Here is a 13765-nt window from a genome sequence, read left to right on the forward strand (position 1 = left end):
GCCCCCACAGTCGCCCTATTGTGCAGAACTTCGTCGACAACATCGGAACACAGCAGCGTGCTGGATTGAAAGTCGTCCCATTGAGGCACTCTATCACTCAGAGATTCGTCCGCTGTGGACTGGTGGGTTAGCTCCGGCTTCTGTCCTACATCCATAGGCATTTTGCTGTGCGCAGGCATGACAGCTGCTGTCCCCACCAACGGGGCGGACTAGACGTTCTGGGACTGACTCGTCCTGCTGGTAAGGCTCACTGCCATTGGATTCATCTTTTTCCTGAGACAGCGACCGGCAGGAATCCAACAGAGCCAGTCGAAGATTCTTTCTCTGCTTCGGAGACCTTCGGTTGCGCACTTGGGCATCAATGTTCAATGGCGCCTGAGGATCCAGATTAAGGCATTGGTTGGCACAGCCATGTAGGCGACTTCCACCACCATAGCCTGTGTCACTCCACTGTCTTGTAGTGAAGGTGTAGCTAGACGTTGCTCAGTCGACGTCTCTTCGTTCCTTTTCTGTCGTCTTGCTGCCACTACAGAGGTGCCGCCACGGTCGGTGGATGGTATTCAGCGTCAAGGGGGGCGCCGTTGGTGTAATAATCGTCTGCTCTTTCCTTGGCGGTAATTGAGTAATTCGGCGATGCAGACAACTGGAATGGACATGACGTTCTTGTCCACATCCCAGGCACGTCTTCAATCGAGTGTCATAGATGATGATGGCACGACAGCCACCGATATAAAATTAGAACAGGACGTCTTTGGAAAAACCAATGCACGTCTGTTGCCCCGCATTAAGAATGGTGTATTTGGAAAAGTGTGACCACTTACCGGCCATATGACTAAGTACGTTCACTCAGGCACTCAGCGCAGTAACCACCATTTCGGCAGGAACCTCAGTGGGTAATTCGAAGATATGAATAGTTCTATGTTCGAGCCTCATATGTTAGACATCCACATTACTCATATGTCCTTCACAAGGTCGAAATTTAAGACCATCTCGCGCCGCATCAAGAATCCTATAGTGAGCTGTAACGTTGACCACATTCATGTACACCACACTGCTCACGATTGAAAGATCAATGTCAAAAAGATCGTTATAAACAAAAATGATTTCGTCTCATAGGAATTGTTCTATTTCCAATGCCTCCGGTCTTGCATACTCCTCCGTGAAAATCAACTTAAATGTTGCTTTGCGGTATCAGTATCTCATTCCTCTTCCATGTAAGTTTAGCGCTCGAAGACGGCTGAAGTCCACAACACCGCGTGTGCGATACCGTGTATGGGACGTAAACAAGACGGCGGAGCCTCTTCCCTGCCACTTTGGCTACCTATGCAGTCTCATGGTCAAGTTCGTAGGGACACTGCATCATTCTTCTTAACACCAAAGGCACTGGAATAAAGTATTTATCAGCTAATGCCAGGTAGCGGTTTTAAATTAAAGTGTCCTCCCCTGTTCAGGAAAAACATAATGTGTATAGGAGCAAAGGCTGACATATGAAAGCATGGGTATGACCGTGAGTCGTGCACGGATATTCGAAGTGGTTGAGACGACTACTCACGTAAAGCGACCAATCGAGTTCGAGTCCCAGTTTGGCATAAATTTTCATTGTTGTCATTCCCTTACACTACTGATGGTTGCTGATATTAAAAATTGCGGCTGCACTTCACATGTAACAAAGACAATAACACGTCATGACACCGAAATTTTAATGCATGAACAACGGAAATGCACAAGTTATAAACTTTTCTTTCTATCATTCTGTGGGGCATTTTGCAAGAAAAAGTTTCGTAATGGGTTTGACGTTAGTTGTAAAGACTGGTGTAATTCATTAAGTGCTCGTACTCTCAAATAGTGGATGAATATACGAGGGGCGTTCGACGCATACTTTTCTGATATCAAGTTGTTTCTTTTAGGATTACAATACACGATATTATTCCCCGCTCTCTGGCTACAAAACTCTATTTTTCAACATAATCTCCTTTCCATGCGACGGCCTTAGCTTTCTTAGAGGGTGAGCCTGTGTGCCCGCATGGTACCACTCTACTGGTATACATCACAGCCAAAATCTTGCTGCATCAATAACGTCCTCACCTTCCATAAACTGCTTGTCGCTGAGTGTGTCCTTCAGTGCACCAAACAGATGTAAGTCAGAATATGCACCGTCGGTTAGGCGGTGAGAAACCCAGCGAGCACACACCTTTGAGTATGCCAACTCGTGGGCGAGCGTATCAGCACTACCGACGAACACATCCACTTGTGCAGCGAGTCTGTCACCTCGAATGAGAATATCCGCACTTTCCAACGCTGAACGAGTCACAGCTGTATGCAGCCGTCACACGAGAGATCAGACAGGTCTATGCGATCTTGTTGCGATGATGGCAGGCGCCCCGCCCAACAACTCACCGTACTTTTGTTCACTACCAGGACTCCGTAGGTATTCTACAAGCGCCTAGGAATATCTGTGATGCTCTCGTCTTCCACCAAAACAAACTCAAAGACAGTCTCTGCTTGGAATACACCTTCGTTACAGACGCCATTTTGAAGGCTACGTATAGTGGTGCCCCTATCTGAACTGCGTGGATCCATAGGGGTTGAAAGCTGAATATTCTATGATATCCCACAACAAATTCCACATTTTCTCAAACGAAATTGACGAAGAAATGAAATTTGTTGCATTACTTACTGAACACCTCTCGTAGTATGGACTCCTGTTGCCTCCGGAAGTCGTTGGATACGCATCTTGGAATTGAGACTACTCACCGAGTTATCCGTTTAGTAATACATACTGAGGTGACAAAAATTGTGGGATACCTCCAAATGTCGTGTCGGACCTCCTTTAGACCGGTGGAGTGCAGCAACTCGACGTGACATGGACTCAGCCAGTCGTTGGAACTTCCTTGTCGAAATTTATCGAGCGATGCTTCCTCCATAGGGGTCCATAACTGCAAAAGTGTTGGGATTACAGGATTTTCTGGACAAATTTATGCCCATGAATGTTCGATAGAATTTATGTTGGGCCATCTGTATGGCGAAATCAATCCCTCGAAACGTCCAGAATGTTCTTCAAACCAGTTGCGAACGATTGTGGCCTGGTGACACTGCGCATTGCCAACCGGTGACACTGCGCACTGTGATCCATAAAAATTCCGTCCTTGCTCGGGAACATGAAGTCTATGAATGCCTGCAAATGGTTTCCAAGTTGGCGAACATAACCATTTCAAGTCAGTTTGACCAGAGGCCCCATTCCAATCTATTTAAACACGATCCGCACCATTATGAAGACACAACAAGCTTTCTCAGAACCTTGTTGACAACATACGTCCGTGGGTTTGTGGGATTGCGCCGCATTCAAACCCTACCATCATTTCTTACCGACTGAAATCGGGACTCATCTGACCAGGCCAATGTTTTCCAGTCGTCTAGGGTACAACCGACGTAGACACAAGCTCAGGACAGGCGCTGCAGGTGATGGGCTGTTAGCAAAAGCACTTGCGTCGGTCGTATGCTGTCATGGCCCATTAAGGCCCAATATCGCCGCACTGTCCTAAGATGTTCGTCGTCTGTCCCACGTTTATTGCTGCAGTTACGTTACGCAGTGTTGCTTGTTTGGTAGCACTGACAACTGTACGCAAATACCGCTACTCTCGGTCGTTAAATGAAGGCCATCGGCCAGTGTCTACTTTCTGATTCGGTGTATCGCAAACCCGGTGCTGACCCTACTAAGAGTGTTAAGAGAAAGACTAATAACCTCCTGGCGAAAAGCTCTTTGTCACAGGACACTATCAAGAGTCTTAGTTCATACTGTGCTGTACCACCTAGATTATATAGCCTCCCTAATGTCCATGAAGAGGCTTCCCGTTGAGGCTTATTGTTTCTAATATTGGTTCTCCGACATATCGTGTAGCTAAATATCTTGCTAGTTTTTTGAGCTCACTGGTAGGTGGGTGTGAACACAACATTAAGAACTCTGCAGATTTCTTACGTCGATTGCAGGGATTGCGTTTGAATGACTCTGATATTTAGTCAGTTTTGATGTGGTTTCTCTTTTCACTCGCGTTCCTCTCTCTGATTCGTTGCAGCTAATTGAGGTTAAGTTTGGTGTCGAGTTAACAAATTTGTTTCGACATGTGCTGACGTCCATTTACTTTTTATTCAATGGTCGGTACTACGAACAGGCTGACGGAGTTGCAATGGGAAGCCTGTTGTCACTTACTGTGGCCAGTTTGCTTATGGAGAACTTTGAGGAACGTACATTGGAGTCAGCGACCTTGAAACCTGAGCGTTTTTTCAGGTATGTAGACGATACTTCTGTTGTTTGGCCTCATGGTAGTGAGAATTTGAACAGATTTTTGGAACACCTCAATTCAATCCACCCGAATATTCAGTTCACTATAGAGGTGGAAAAGAATGGATGCCTTCCCTTCCTTGATGTGTTGGTCAGAAGGAAGACTGATGGTACGTTGGGACATTCTGTTTTTAGGAAGCCTACTCACACTGACTTGTATCTGCGAGCTGATAGTTGACACCATCCAGCTCAGCGTGAAGAGATACTTCGCACCTAGGTTCACAGGGCCCACGTTATCTCAGACCCCGAAAGTTTGGCAGCTGAGCTATCACATCTCGAAGTCACCTTTCGTCAGAATGGTTACAGTGAGAGGCAGATCAAACGTGCATTGCGCCGTCAGCCGTCTGTGCAACGGGTGACTGACGATAGCAACGAAGTGGCACCTACGTGTACGGTCCTTTTGCCTTACGCAGGAAGCATTTCCAACAGGATTGCCCGTAGTTTGCGTAATATGATATGAAATGTGTTTTTCGACCACCTTCTAAGATTAAGGCCCTGTGGGCGTAAGGCTGGTGTCTATCGTATTCCTTGCAGTTGTGGCATGTCATATATTGGTCAGACAATCAGGACTGAGGAAGACCGGTGTATTGAACATAAACGTAACACACGCTTACAACAGCCGAGCAAATCCGCTATTGCATAACATTGCCTTGACACTGGTCATCCTATGGAATAGAACAACACCGAGATTTTGGCTTGCACGTCCAGCTATTGGGATAGTGTTATAATGGAAGCTGTTGAAATCAAACTATCAAGCAACCTTATAAACAGAGATGGTGGATTTTGTTAAAATGCTGCCTGGAATTCGGCTCTGTCTCTAAACAAAAAACAGAGAGACAGAATTAGTGCAACCGCACTTGTTGATTAACAGTCACTATCGATATTTCTGATGTTGGTTATCTTTGGTTGTGTGTTAACTCTGCGGTTACTTGTTCTGTGTGTGTCATCTTCCTTGTTTCTCCTCTCTCAACCGCGGTATTAAATTCCCTTGCACATTGCTTCCTCCTTGCAGTTGTGCCTTGAGAATGCAAGGGTGTGCTCCTGTCGAAATATCGGCGGTGGTCGACGACGTCACCCGGCAGCAAACCCGTAAGTTATTTGGCCACTGCATTGTCCATGATGGGGGGTAGAGTCTGAAATAGGTATTTTCGGCAAATTCTTGACACTGGGTCTCGGAATACTGACGTCCTTAGCCTAATGATTTCCGAAATGGTACGGCCCATACGGCCAGATGCAGCTACCGTTCTAAGTTCAAAGTCTATTAACTCCCATCCCGGCCAAAATGACGTCGGACATCTTTCCAATTGAATCACCTAAATTCAAACGGCATCTCCGCCAATCTCCTGCAATCTGTAAATCTGCGTATCACCATCACCTGACTTTCGACTCAATGTAGATTGCAGAAGCCTGCAGCTTCTCCTTCAGCATGTGCCTGACCGGCGCACGTAATCGCCCGGTCGACCTTCCTGGCGCGGCGCTGGGGTTGGGCGGGCGGCGCCTCGAACCCGGACCTCGAGAGCGCAGCGACGGGCCGCGACGCGACTTGGCGCCAGTGCCGGCCCGGTCCGGTGCGCGCCCGCGCCCATCGCCAATCTGCCGCCATTAGCAGGCCACGGGCCGCCGCTAAACGCGCCCTAATAGCAGCCGTCCGCCGAGCTGAGGCGGCGCGCGTGCCGGCGCGGCCGCCAACCCGACACCAGGCGCCGACGCGGCCGCTGCTGCCCGCAGCCTCGACACCAGGGAACAGCAGCCAGGCGCACGAGGCTCCGGGCCAAAGCCACAGGCAGGCGGCGCAACTAAGTGCCTACATACAAACTGACAACGTAGTTATATCCATTAAATTTCATCACGGAAATAGCATAAAGTTCATTTCTTCTGTTTCTAGCATTTCGGGCGTGTACCCTTCGGCCATCTTCATTGTGGGCCGAAAGACATGTACAGCACCGGCTCCGTTTAGTCCCGCGGGAAGAGCTATTGCGCATGCGGCAACAGATACACAAGTGCCAGAGACGTTCATCAGCGCCACGTACCAGAGAAACTGGTGGAGGCATGCGTATTCATATACAGATATATGTAAATAGGCAGAATACGGCGCTACGGTCGGCAACGCCTATATAAGAGAACAAGAGCCTGACGAAGTTGTTAGATCGATTACTGCTGCTACAATTGTAGGTTATCAAGATTTGAGTGTGTTTGAAGGTGGTGTTGTAGTCGGCTCACGAGTGATGGGTCACAGCATCTCCGAGGTAGAGACGAAATTTATATATTCCCGTAGGGCCATTTCACGAGTGTATCCTCAATATCAGGAATCCGGTAGAATATCGAATCTCCCACATCGCTGCGGCCGGAAAAAGATCCTGCAAGAATGGGACGCCGGCCGGTGTGGCCGTACGGTTCTAGGCGGTTCACTCTGGAACCGCGTGACTGCTACGGTCGCAGGTTCGAATCCTGCCTCGGGCGTGGATGTGTGTGATGTCCTTAGGTTAGTTAGGTTTGAGTAGTTCTAAGTTCTAGAGGACTGATGACCACAGATGTTAAGTCCCATAGTGCTCAGAGCCATTTGAACCATTTTTGTAGAATGGGACCAACAACGACTGAAGAGAATTGTTCAACGTGACAGAAGTGCAAACCTCCCGCAAATTGGTGCAGATTTCAATGCTGGGCCATCAACAAGTGTCAGCGTGTCAACGATTCAACGAAATATCATCGACAAGGGCTCTCGGAGCCGAAGGCCCATTTGTGCATCCTTGATGACTGCACGGCCGGCCGGAGTGGCCGTGCGGTTCTAGGCGCTACAGTCTGGAGCCGAGCGACCTCTACGTTCGCAGGTTCGAATCCTGCCTTGGGTATGGAAGTGTGCGATGTCCTTAGGTTAGTTAGGTTTAATTAGTTCTAAGTTCTAGGCGACTGATGACCTCAGAAGTTAAGTAGCATACTGCTTAGTGCTCAGAGCCATTCGAACCATTTGTTTTTATTTTTGTTTTTTATTTTATTTTATTTTTTTATGACTGCACGACACAAAGGTTTACGCCTTGCTCTGCCCGTCAAAAACGACACTGGACTCTTGGTAACTGGAAATATGTTACCTGGTCGGACGAGTCTCGTTACAAATTGTATCGTGCGGACGGACGTGTACGGGTGTCGACACAACCACAGGAATCCATGGACCCTCCATGTCTGCAGGGGACTGTTCAAGCTGATGGAAGCTCTGTAGTGGTGTAGAGCGTGTGCAGTGGGATTGATATGGGACCTCAAATATGTCTACATACGACTGTGACTGGTCACACGTACGTAACCACCCTGTCTGATGACCTGCATCCATTCATGTCCAATGTGCTTTCCGACGGATTTCGACAATTCGAGTAGGACAACGTGATACCCGACAAATCCAAAATTGCTGCAGATTGTCTCCAGGAACACTCTTCTGAGTTTAAACACATCCGCTGATCAACAGATTCCCGATGCATGAACATTATTTAGCATATCAGGGATGCCTTGCCACGTGCTATTCAGAATAGATCTCCACCCCCTCGTACTTGTACGGGTTTATGGATAGCCCTGCAGGATTCAAGGTGTCAATTTCCTCCAGCACTACTTTTAGTCGAGTCCTTGCCCGTAGTGTTGCGGCTCTTCGATGGTGATCGTGCGTCTGCACAGTTGCAACAGATGGCTGCTGGTCGTCTCTACAAGGACTACAGTGGGTCTGCATCTTTGATGGCCCACCAAACCAATATTTCTACAAGGACTGCAGTGGGTCTGCACATCTGGTGGCCCACCAATACCGTAATCTCTAACAGGACTACAGTGATCTGCTCTCTGATGACCTACCTATCAATATTCTTCAACTTCGACTGACTCTGCTGTGGGTTTGCTCTGTTGTGGCCCGTTAGCTGTCTGCATGTCAAGAGTTAGCACTGTCTTACCGTTGGAAGGACAACACTACTTCTTCAAGACTGCATGGAAATCCACTACTTACGTGTGCATTTTCTTTTACTGCTCAGACTTTGAGAAAAAAAAACACTGCAATTTTACTGTGATGAATGATCAGGACTGTCTTTATGGACTATGAGAAAATTTTAGCTTTTGACCAAGAGTGTATCAATAAGTGTGTGCATTTGAAATCTTTGTCACTGTAATTATGAAAATTTTTTTCAAATCATTAGTGGCCACTGCCCAAAACAATTTGTAAATTTTTTTTGTGGGGATCATGGGGGCTATGTAAGTAGGCTGGTTAGGTTTTTATATTGGTAACGCCCCATGAACCATGGATCTTCCCGTTGGTGGGGAGGCTTGCGTGCCTCAGCGATACAGATAGCCGTACCGTAGGTGCAACCACAACGGAGGGGTTTCTGGTGATAGGCCAGACAAACATGTGGTTCCTGAAGAGGGGCAGCAGCCTTTTCAGTAGTTGCAAGGGCAACAGTCTGGATGATTGACTGATCTGGCCATCTAACACTAACCGAAACGGCCTGTCTGTGCTGGTACTGCGAACGGCTGAAAGCAAGGGAAACTACGACCGTAATTTTTTCCCTAGTGCATGCACCTTTACTGTATGGTTAAATGGTGATGGCATCCTCTTGGGTAAAACATTCCGGAGGTAAAATAGTCCCCCATTCGGATCTCCGGGCGGGGACTACTCAAAAGGATGTCGTTATCAGGAGAAAGAAAACTGGCATTCTACAGATCGGAGCGTGGAATGTTAGATCCCTTAATCGGGAAGGTAGGTTAGAAAATTTAAAAAGGGAAATGGAAAGATTAAAGTTATATATAGTGGGAATTAGTGAAGTTCGGTGAAAGGAGGAACAAAACTTCTGGTCAGGTGACTACAGGGTTATAAACACAAAATCAAATAGGGGTAATGCAGGAGTAGGTTTAATAATGAATAGGAAAATAGGAATGCGGGTAAGCTACTACAAACAGCATAGTGAACGCATTATTGTGGCCAAGATAGATACGAAGCCCGCGCCTGCTACAGTAGTACAAGTTTATATGCCAACTAGCTCTGCAGATGACGAAAAAATTGAAGAAATGTATGATGAAATAAAAGAAATTATTCAGATTGTGAAGGGAGACGAAAATTTAATAGTCATGTGTGCCTGGAATTCGGCCTGGTAGAATTTTGCACAGAGCACAACTTAATCATAGCTAACACTTGGTTCAAGAATCATGGAAGAAGGTTGTATACATGGAAGAAGCCTGGAGATACTGACAGGTTTCAGATAGATTATATAATGGTAAGACAGAGATTTAGGAACCAGGTATTAAATTGTAAGACATTTCCAGGGGCAGATGTGTATTCTGACCACAATCTATTGGTTACGACCTGTAGATTAAAACTGAAAAAACTGCAAAAAGCTGGGAATTTGAGGAGATGGGACCTGGATAAAATGACTAAACAAGAGGCTGTACAGAGTTTCATGGAGAGCATAAGGGAACAACTGACAGGAATGGGGGAAAGAAATACAGTAGAAGAAGAATGGGTAGCTTTGAAGGATGAAGTAGTGAAGGCAGCAGAGGATCAAGTAGGTAAAAAGACGAGGGCTAGTAGAAATCCTTGGGTGACAGGAGAAATACTGAATTTAATTGATTAAAGGAGAAAATATAACAATGCGGTAAATGAAGCAGGCAAAAAGGAATACAAACGTCTCATAAATGAGATTGACAGGAAGTGCAAAATGGCTAAGCAGGCATGGCTAGAGGACAAATTTAAGGATGTAGAGGCTTATCTCACTAGGGGTAAGATAGATACTGCCTACAGGAAAATTAAAGAGACCTTTGGAGAAAAGGGAACCACTTGTATGAATATCAAGAGCTCAGATGGAAACCCAGTTCTCAGCAAAGAAGGGAAAGCAGAAAGGTGGAAGGAGTATATAGAGGGTCTATACAAGGGCGATGTACTTGAGGACAATATTATGGAAATGGAAGAGGATGTAGATGAAGATGAAATGGGAGACATAGTACTGCGTGAAGAGTTTGACAGAGCACTGAAAGACCTGAGTCGAAACAAGGCCCTGGGAGTAGACAACATTCCATTAGAACTAATGACAGCCTTGGGAGAGCCAGTCCTGACGAAACTCTACCATCTGGTGAGCAACATGTATGAAACAGGCCAAATACACTCAAAGAAGAATATAATAATTCCAATCCCAAAGAAAGCAGGTGTTGACAAATGTGAAAATTACCGAACTATCAGTTAAATAAGTCACGGCTGCAAAATACTAACGCGGATTCTTTATAGACGAATGGAAAAACTAGTAGAAGCCGACCTCGGGGAAGATCAGTTTGGATTCCGTAGAAATGTAGGGACACATGAGGCAATATTGACCCTACGACTTATCTTAGAAGCTAGATTAAGGAAAGGCAAACCTACGTTTCTAGCATTTGTTGACTTAGAGAAAGCTTTTGACAATGTTGACTGGAATACGCTTTTTCAAATTCTGAAGTTGGCTGTTGTAAAATACAGGGAGCGAAAGGCTATTTACAACTTGTACAGAAACCAGATGGCAGTTATAAGAGTCGAGGGACATGAAAGGGAAGCAGTGGTTGGGAAGGGAGTGAGACAGGGTTGTAGCCTATCCCCGATGTTATTCAATCTGTATATTGAGCAAGCAGTGACGAAAACAAAAGAAAAGTTCGGAGTAGTTATTAAAATCCATGGAGAAGAAATAAAAACTTTGAGGTTCGCCGATGACATTGTAATTCTGTCAGAGACAGCAAAGGACTTGAAAGAGTAGATGAATGGAAAGGATAGTGTCTTGAAAGGAGGGTATAAGATGAACATCAACAAAAGCAAAACGAGGATGATGGAATGTAGTCGAATTAAGTCGAGTGATGCTGAGGGAATTAGATTAGGAAATGAGACACTTAAAGTAGTAAAGGAATTTTGCTATTTGGGGAGCAAAATAACTGATGATAGTTGAAGTAGAGAGGATATAAAATGTAGACTGGTAATGGCAAGGAAAGCGTTTCTGAAAAAGAGAAATTTGTTAACATCGAGTATAGATTTAAGTGTCAGGAAGTCATTTCTGATAGTATTTGTATTTAGTGTAGCCATGTATGGAAGTGAAACATGGACGATAAATAGTTTGGACAAAAAGAGAATAGAAGCTTTTGAAATGTGGTGCAACAGGTTAGATGGGTAGATCACGTAACTAATGAGGAAGTATTGAATAGGATTGGGGAGAAGAGAAGTTTGTGGCACAACTTGACTAGGAGAAGGGATCGGTTGGTGGGACATCTGTTGAGGCATCAAGGGATCACCAATTTAGTATTGGAGGGCAGCGTGGAGGGTAAAATCGCAGAGGGAGACCAAGAGATGAATACACTAAGCAGATTCAGAAGGATGTAGGTTGCAGTAGGTACTGGGAGATGAAGAAGCTTGCACAGGATAGAGTAGCATAGAGAGGTGCAGCAAACCAGTCTTAGGACTGAAGACCACAACAACAACAAACGCCACGTAGCGCTCTGTATGATAATCACTGGCTGTGCTGCCTGCAGTCAGTGGCTGGTTTGCATTGTTGGAATTTGCTATTGTAGTGTTGGGCATTTGGATGTTAACAGCGCGTAGCGTTGCGCAGTTGGAGGTGAGCCGCCGGCAGTGGTGGATGTGGGGAGAGACATGGCGGAGTTTTGAGAGCGGATGATCTGGACGTGTGTGCATCAGAGACAGTAAATTTGGAAGACTGGATGGCATGAACTGATATATATATATATATATATATATATATATATATATATATATATATACACTCCTGGAAATGGAAAAAAGAACACATTGTCACCGGTGTGTCAGACCAACCATACTTGCTCCGGACACTGCGAGAGGGCTGTACAAGCAATGATCACATGCACGGCACAGCGGACACACCAGGAACCGCGGTGTTGGCCATCGAATGGCGCTAGCTGCGCAGCATTTGTGCACCGCCGCCGTCACTGTCAGCCAGTTTGCCGTGGCATACGGAGCTCCATCGCAGTCTTTAACACTGGTAGCATGCCGCAACAGCGTGGACGTGAACCGTATGTGCAGTTGACGGACTTTGAGCGAGGGCGTATAGTGGGCATGCGGGAGGCCGGGTGGACGTACCGCCGAATTGCTCAACACGTGGGGCGTGAGGTCTCCACAGTACATCGATGTTGTCGCCAGTGGTCGGCGGAAGGTGCACGTGCCCGTCGACCTGGTACCGGACCGCAGCGACACACGGATGCACGCCAAGACCGTAGGATCCTACGCAGTGCCGTAGGGGACCGCACCGCCACTTCCCAGCAAATTAGGGACACTGTTGCTCCTGGGGTATCGGCGAGGACCATTCGCAACCGTCTCCATGAAGCTGGGCTACGGTCCCGCACACCGTTAGGCCGTCTTCCGCTCACGCCCCAACATCGTGCAGCCCGCCTCCAGTGGTGTCGCGACAGGCGTGAATGGAGGGACGAATGGAGACGTGTCGTCTTCGGCGATGAGAGTCGCTTCTGCCTTGGTGCCAATGATGGTGCTCTTTCCTAGGACTTTAGTCTGATAAAAAAAACGAAAGATTAAGATACTGCGAGTCAAATCGTGTTTTTGCTGGCATGTCACGATTTCCCACTTTGTGGATAATCAGGAACGTAAGAGCACAGCTTGTATTGCTGCGAATGATCCTAACAGAACTTACAATTGTATTCTTGCTTTCCAAAAATTTTTTGCTGTTTCGTTCCGAAAATGTTGCGATTTACAACGGTCTAATCAACCTACTTCCGTAAAACTTGATGCGGGCACGAAACTCGATAGTAGTCGACAAATATGGTGGACAAGTACGCGTTATTTTAATTCCTCCATTTCAGTTACGGCGAGACGACTCGCCATCTGATACATCACGAAGTACAAGCCGCTTAACTGCACGTTGTTTCATCACAGAACACAACAGCAGAAGCGAACCGAAAATAAACGGAGTCACGTGTGTATTCAAAGTGTAGCTAACATTAATTCTACAAACAGACATAGATTTGGAAACATTCTGGAAGGAAATCATTTGTACAGTTATGATATTTACTTGTCAGTCCCTCTGTAGTATACGTGTTCGGTTAGTAACTGTCCATTATTAGCAGATCGACGAGAATACCGCTCTACCCACTGATAAACGTGTTTACGAAGATGATTGTAACAATTCTACCTGGTATCAACTGGTTCACAATTATGAAAATTTTACGGTTGTCGATTTGTGTATTTGAATGTTTGTATATATCGTATGAATTCATTTTTCAAGCTGAAATAATGATTGAAAGATGGAAGCAATTGTAAAACAGTTTGAGAGAAAAGTGAACACACATACACGTATGTACAGTTATCCTTGTCTGGGCTCTACTCCAGGAACACAAGCGCATACTATTGCTGCCCGTTGGTCACCAGGCACATCCCGCCGAAGGGTGACTGCCTAGGGCGTGACTGTCGGT

This window comes from Schistocerca piceifrons, chromosome 5 (genome assembly GCF_021461385.2).
Source record: "Schistocerca piceifrons isolate TAMUIC-IGC-003096 chromosome 5, iqSchPice1.1, whole genome shotgun sequence".
Classification (NCBI taxonomy): Eukaryota; Metazoa; Arthropoda; class Insecta; order Orthoptera; family Acrididae; genus Schistocerca; species Schistocerca piceifrons.